This window comes from Meriones unguiculatus, assembly GCF_030254825.1.
Source record: "Meriones unguiculatus strain TT.TT164.6M chromosome Y unlocalized genomic scaffold, Bangor_MerUng_6.1 ChrY_unordered_Scaffold_32, whole genome shotgun sequence".
NCBI lineage: Eukaryota > Metazoa > Chordata > Mammalia > Rodentia > Muridae > Meriones > Meriones unguiculatus.
The window spans coordinates 2,104,210-2,111,181 of record NW_026843711.1 but is presented as its reverse complement, the minus strand read 5'-3'; positions in this window follow the sequence as shown (position 1 = coordinate 2,111,181).

Below are 6,972 nucleotides of genomic sequence, written 5' to 3'. Positions count from 1 at the left end.
CTTTTAACAAGAATACAAAGTTTACATTTTAACTCAAAATGCAGTCAAACATAAAGCAGTACCCAGAAGTAATCTTGGCCTAAAAACTTTTTGATCAGAGCAAACAAAGGAAAAGAAACCTCAAATATAGTTTCATTATTGCTAACCAGTGAAGAGGAAAGTCAGGAGCTAAGTCAGATGCCTGCCAAAGTCCCTCTCTATATCAAAATCTAACTACACCTTTGTCAACCCTCCTCCCATATGACCTGCCCAAGATTTATAATCTTCCCTAGGATCAAGGCACTGAAGAAAGGGGGAAACTCCTGCCAGCTGTACCTCTCATGCTATTATTTCTTAAGAAGGAGCCTATTATTATTTCACTATTCTTAATGCCTATTAATACTAAATCTAATTCATTACTTTCCTTAAACTTATTTTTTTATTAAAGCCTTTAACAATCTACTACTAATATTTTTTTTTAATAAAGTTAGTTGTGCTGTCTCAGGTGTCACAGAGAAAGAACAAAGAATTCATTATTCCAGCCCCAGAGCCACAACTGAAGAAGTGTAAAAATCTCAGAACACGTCTCTTTTCCAAGTGGGATGAGTTTGCCAGGGACCTTCCAGGGGGCTTATTTCCAGAGAAATCATATCCCCCTGCCCTGTAGCTTATGCTAGTATGTCGACACTGGCATGGGTGTAGCAGTAAGTGGCTCTGGTGTCCACAGGGAGGAGATGGCTTACCCTGATACCATCATAATTACATGTGGCTCCCAGTTATTGATGACAGTGACTGGGTCAAGGGAACCTTGGCACTTTCAGTCATCCACAGTCAGGCCTAGGATTGGCTGGAGGGCAATCTGGGAGTGATGCTCCCATATCATGGGAAAAACAGTATCAGTCAACACCCCAATGTCCCTCTTGGTGGCATTTTGGACATGGCCCTGCTGGATTTTGGGGTTAGGGCAAGTCTTGGCCCAGTGACCTTTTTGAACACATTTGAAACAGGGATCCAGTGGTCCTTGTGCCTTAGAAGGCAAGGGAGCCTGGGTAAGTAGCCAAGACTGGTTGAATGGCCTGGGCCAGCATTTGGTATTTTTGTCTGTGGACTTTTTTAATCTCTCCCATGGAACACCTTAAAAGCCAGAGCTAAGACTTCTGCCTGCAGAGTCAGAGGTCCCTGGATTTAAGCTTAGCCCTGATGTTAGGGTAACTTTGGGAGAAGAAATAGTTCATCAGGAGTTGTCTGCCCTCCATACTTTTAGGGTCTAGATTCATGTGTTGTAAGAGAGCCTTTGTAAGGTGCTCTAGGAATTGAGACAGGTATTTATTTTTGTCCTGGATGACCTCCTGGAGCGTTTCATAATTAACTGGCTTAAGGGCAGCCCTGCGGAGACCAGATAGAAGGCAGGTTGTAAACTGATCCCTAACTAGAATGCCTCCTGGGTTATTGTAATTCCAATGTGGATCTTGGTTGGGAACCTCCTCAGCTCCATCAGGGTGTGAAGTATTTGTTTGGTGAACCTTATCTGCATGCCTTCTAGCCTGTTCCCAAACTCACCTGTGTTCCTCAGATAATAGGTTATTGGAAAGGATCATATAAATAAAATGGAAAGTGAGCCTATAAGATTGAGTGAGATATTGAAATTCCTTAATAAAGGTAGAAGGATTAGAGGTATAGAATCCTAATATCTTTTCTACTTGAGAAAATTCAGTTAATGAGAAGGGAACGTGCACCCTAATTAAGCCGTCTATACCTGCCACTTCCCTCAAGGGAAGGATAGAAGGGGGCATATGTTGAGTAGAGGTATCAGACTTTGCTATAGAGTGGGAATGGATTGTTGGTGGGGTGAAAGTGGGTGCCAGAGTGCTGGAGAAGGGAGAGAGGGTTTTGGAGAAACTGAAGGAGAGGAAGAGAGAGTAGAAGGGGAAGGAGAAGGATCAGGAAGGTTGTGAGGATTCTGGAGGAGCAGGAGAATGAGAGGATGGGGTAGGCACCTGAGGTTGTCAAGATTCTGGAGAGACTGCAGGTTGATGGAAGCAGGGTGGAGCTTCATCCCCTGGGTCAAAGTAGAGAACTCTTCAGGCCAGATTTTATGATTAGAAAGAGTTGAGTGGGAGAACAGGAGGAGCAAAGAGGAGGTTTCCAGAGGAGAAGAAAGAAAGCTTGAATGTAGGATACCTCCTTCCATTTACCAGATTGCTGACAGTAATTAAGAAGATCCCTTAAGATATTGGGATTTAATGTGCCATTAATCGGCCAATTTGGACCCTTACCTAAAGAGTATGTAAGCCAAGTCTTATTACAGAGGCTTATGAGTTTGGAAGTTTTTAACTGCAGTTGCAAACGCAAAGTCTTAAAATTCTCCAGAAGACATCCACGTGGAGAGACTGAAGTGACATGCTGCATCTGGGCATTACCCATCGGGAGTTGAGAGAGACGTGACCTTCTAAATGTGTCCCAAAAGAAGGTGAGACTCTAACAAGAAGTGTCCTTCCTGATCCAATAGCCTGTCAGCTTTTGGCCAGGGACCAGGGCACAATGCCAGAAGGCAAGCCCAAGAGCACACAGCTGCCTAGCTAGGTCTTCCCACGAGCAAGCAAGTCAAGAGAAAAATTTGAGAGAGAGAGTTGAGTGAGCAAGAGGGAAGGAGAAGAAACAATGTGAGACAGAGAGAGCTCTCCCAGGGAAAACTGAAGCCCTAATAGAGATGGGGTCTAGCAATAGGGATCAACTGTGGTCAGTAAAGGCTGTGGTTGGGGGTTCCTGTGCTTCAAAAAGCAGTGGGAAGGTGCTGGACTCTCAAAAGTCACTCTTGCCCAGAGAAACATTAATCTGACCAAAAGGGAAACTCCATCCAGTCCTTCCAGTGTTGGATGCGTTGGTAGTGATCTGGTAGCCCGGAAGTGCAGATCTCAGGTGGATTTGGAGCAAAATAGGTCTCCAGCAACCCTGGGGAGGTGATTGTACTCCCCACTCGTGTGCTCACTGGAGGGAACCTGTCCGGGCTAAAATGCACAAATGTTAGGAAATGTGGGTCTGTGAAGATTACATGACAGGTTCACAAATCACACGACAAGACTGGTTCCATGTGGGAGGTTTATTAGGGGAAGGGAAAATGGGTTTCAGAGAGAAGAGGCACAAGAGGCAGAAGAATGGGGAGCTCCAGGAGTTCTTTTATATGGTGACCCAGAGCATGTGCAAGGTAGTTCCAGGTGATCAGCACGTGGTCTGGTGGCTTAACTAATGCTGGATAAATGGTTTGTCAGGTCCCTTGGGCTGGCCATAGAGATGCCTGCTTACTGATCCCAACAGTGTGTCTCACTATTTTTTTTTCTTTAAAATACATCAAGTGAATTATGTGTTTTTCATATACTCATTGGAACATGATCAGGCTCCATATCAAGTCCCTTAAAGAAATGAGAATTCATCGTTACCTCACTCTGGTACTGTACACCCCCAATAAGAAGCCATCAGTCCTGAAGAGCACTATACTTCATCAACTTAATCACAGTTTTTCTTATGTATTTATTTATTATGATTTGTTCACTTTGTATCCCCTCTGCTGCCCACTCCCTCTTCTCCTTCCAGTCCCATCCACCCTCCATCTTCTAACCCTATGCCCTTCTCTAGTTCCCTGATTGGGGAGGTCCTCCACCCCCTTCCATCTGAAACTAGCTTATCACATTTCATCAAGGCTAGCTGAATAATCTTCCTCTGTGGCATGATTCTCAGGGCATTGTTATCCTTTTGTTTTAATTCCATCTAAGCTCAGGAGTTCATGTCAGAAACAATTCCTGTCCCCGTGACTAGGGAACCCACTTGGATACTGAGCTACCATGGGCTATGTCTGAGCAGAGGTTGTAGGTTATATCCTTGCATGGTTCTTGGTTGGATAAACAGTCTCATTGAAGACCCCTGTGCTCAGATATATTTGGACCTGTGGGGCTCCCTGTCCCCTCTAGGTTTGCTCTAAAGGTAGGATTCACATCGTTTTAGGTTTATGTAAAGAGAATAATGTTACACTGCTCTGAAAAATGCCTTATCCTTTTAAATGTGAGCCATTTTCACAGGGTAAAATGTTGGTCATTCCTATGTAAAAAAGACACAAGAGGTTTAAAGATGGCAAAGTATATGCCAACCTAGTTTAATCCTAAAAACTCAAAAATTATTTCATGTATTTAAAAAACAATACTGTCAATCCTATTTCAAAAAAAAAGGGGTAGTCAAAGATAGCTAAAACCATTGTAAAAATCCAGGTACAAGATGCCTAGGAAATACTTAACACTAAGTCTAAAAGAGTTTATATACTAATACTAAGAGAGTCTAAATAAAGGTCAGCTATAAAGGCATAACTGTCCACTCTGTATAAAAATGCAGCAAGCCTAAAAATAGACACTATCAATCTAAAGTCCAGGTACATGATGCCTAGGATATAGTTAAATGCTAAGGGTAAGAAAGTTTACATGCTAATGCTAATGGAGTTCATATAAAATTTGTCTATGAAGGCATAACTGCCCAATCTGTATAAAAAAAGGGCAAGCCAAAAAATAGCCAATATCAATGTAAAGCCCATATACAAGATGCCTAGGGTATGCTTAAATGCTAAAGGTAAGAGGGGGTTTAAATAAAGTTTGGCTATGAAGGCATAACTACTCATTCTATAAAAACAAGGGAATAGGACAAGTAGCTACAACATATATAAAAATCTTGGGGTAACCCCCTAAATAGGTACAAGATACCTCTGGTATGCCTACATTATAAATTTAAAAGTAGGTTATATAAATTTACTTATAAATGCATTTTCTATTCCTCAAGGCAACCAACTTGTCTCTCTAATGGGAGGCTTCTCTGGTGAAATAGGCAGCAACATGGCCAAATACTACAGGCATGCAAGAGCCCAAAAAGATATTTTAATCTCTCCAACCTTGTTTTGATTTCAACGTAATAATAATGGTAACATATTGCTCTGATCTCTTTACTTGGGAACCACCCTAAAACTGAGACATAAAATGTGTCTCCAGCTAAAAACTTCAAGAATACTTGGCCAATAATTCCTTGGCTATAATATCCTCAAAGTGTATTATGCTAACCTTTTAATTTGCATAGATAAAATTGGCTTTCAGTTTAGATTCATCCTGCACATCTCATATATTTTAATTTTAAAACTATCATGCTTCTGAGAAATTATATATTTGCAGAGCAAAAAAACTAGACAGCAGAGATGCTGGATCAAACCTAAGAGAATCATTCTTCAGCATGCTAAGACATTGACTCATCTGTTCCAGCATCTTCTGTGTTCCATCATTCTACTTGTTTCCGCCTAAACTGCTTCAATTGCTGTTTCTCATCAAAGCCTGTTTCTCATCAAAGTCTCAAAAACCTTTGAAGAAAGCTATTAATTTTAATTGGTCCAACATTTTAGACTGTTCCAAAGGGGACTTTTATTAAGCCTGAAGTTTCTCAACATTCAAAGACTGGGCCACAAATGTTATTGCTTGCTTAATTAAATGTTTTTTTTTCCCAACTTTATTTGGGCCCCCTACAGGATTACTACATGTCCAAAATGTCAGCTAGAAGAAATTCGTGAGAACAGCATCCAATTTTTCTTAGTTGGTTAGGTTTTGGTTGTTTGCTATGGCTATGAAATTTTATTGTCATTGGTAGATGTTTATTATTAGTGGCTTATTCAAAGTGAAACAAGGAATATAGAGGGATATCTTATAGGAATGGAAAAGAAGGTAGATTATTGAATCTACTCAATTTACAGTTTTATTAGTTATTCTCAAATTTGGTTAATTTTAACTCTAGTACAGGATTTTGCATATTGATTCAAAAATAGTTCTATTTTTGATACATTGGTATAAGATTTGGTATATTGATACAAATTCAATGTTACTTCCAATACTTTTAAACTGGTATTAAATACTGGTTAGGGTATTAGGTAATGCAAGTTATTTGCTGGTTATTGAACCCATCGTCATGACAGACATGAGTCTAATTTATCACAGGTGTATACATCCTAGGTTTAACAAATACATATGATTTTGTAGACAGATCTATTTATTATATAAAGATAGGTAGTCTTCAAAAACTTCAAAGACCTATAGAATGTGACATTTAAAAATATTTTTTATTTTAAAGATTATTTGACAATGAGACAGGTCATCTACTGGTAGCACCCTGTCTGTCTGAAAGAAGACAATGAGCGTCGAAGAACCTCCATATAGACATGGCCTCAAATGTGACAATCGAGCCACTTGGGTAAAGAAAATACCATAACTTCTCGACAGAAAAATTCTGTCAAAAATGAGCAAGCTAATACAAGACAAGTCGACTGATGAACTCTGACAAGACAGAGTAAGCAATTCCTAAGTAGTTCCTGTTTTACATATATGTCTGTCAAATATTCTGAGCCACAAGGCTGAAAATGATGCTCCAACTTTATAGAGTTATGGGTAAGTGTTCAGGTAGCAAAATGTTTCTGACAATTTTTTTTGTATTTTGGAAGCTGCTAAGATGCACTTCCTATTTACTCAAGTAACTAATTTTATTACTTCTCAAATCTCTGATTGGGTTAAAGGCCAAATACTCATAATACCACATTTAGGATTAAGTTGTTTAAAAGTCAAGAAATCCTTTCATATAGGTAGTATCAATAAGGATAAAAGTTAATTTTGGTATAGAACTTTTAACTTGTCAAGATATATAGGATAATCATATAGTCTCTCCTAAATTGCAAATGCACATAAACTAGACATGGTGCATGTAGATTTTATCTAAAATTTTCACAATCACTATTGTATTGAAAGAAAAGGACCCTTTTATTGGACTTAAAGGTGGAAATGTTGGTATAATGTTCTTTTGAAATGTATATACCTTACCCTTGTTCATTCAAATGCTGATTTCTCCCCCCACTCTCTGATTTCAGTCTGGATATTGCATTGTGATAATTATTCTCAGCATCCTGTCTCAACAGTGTGTAAACATTAC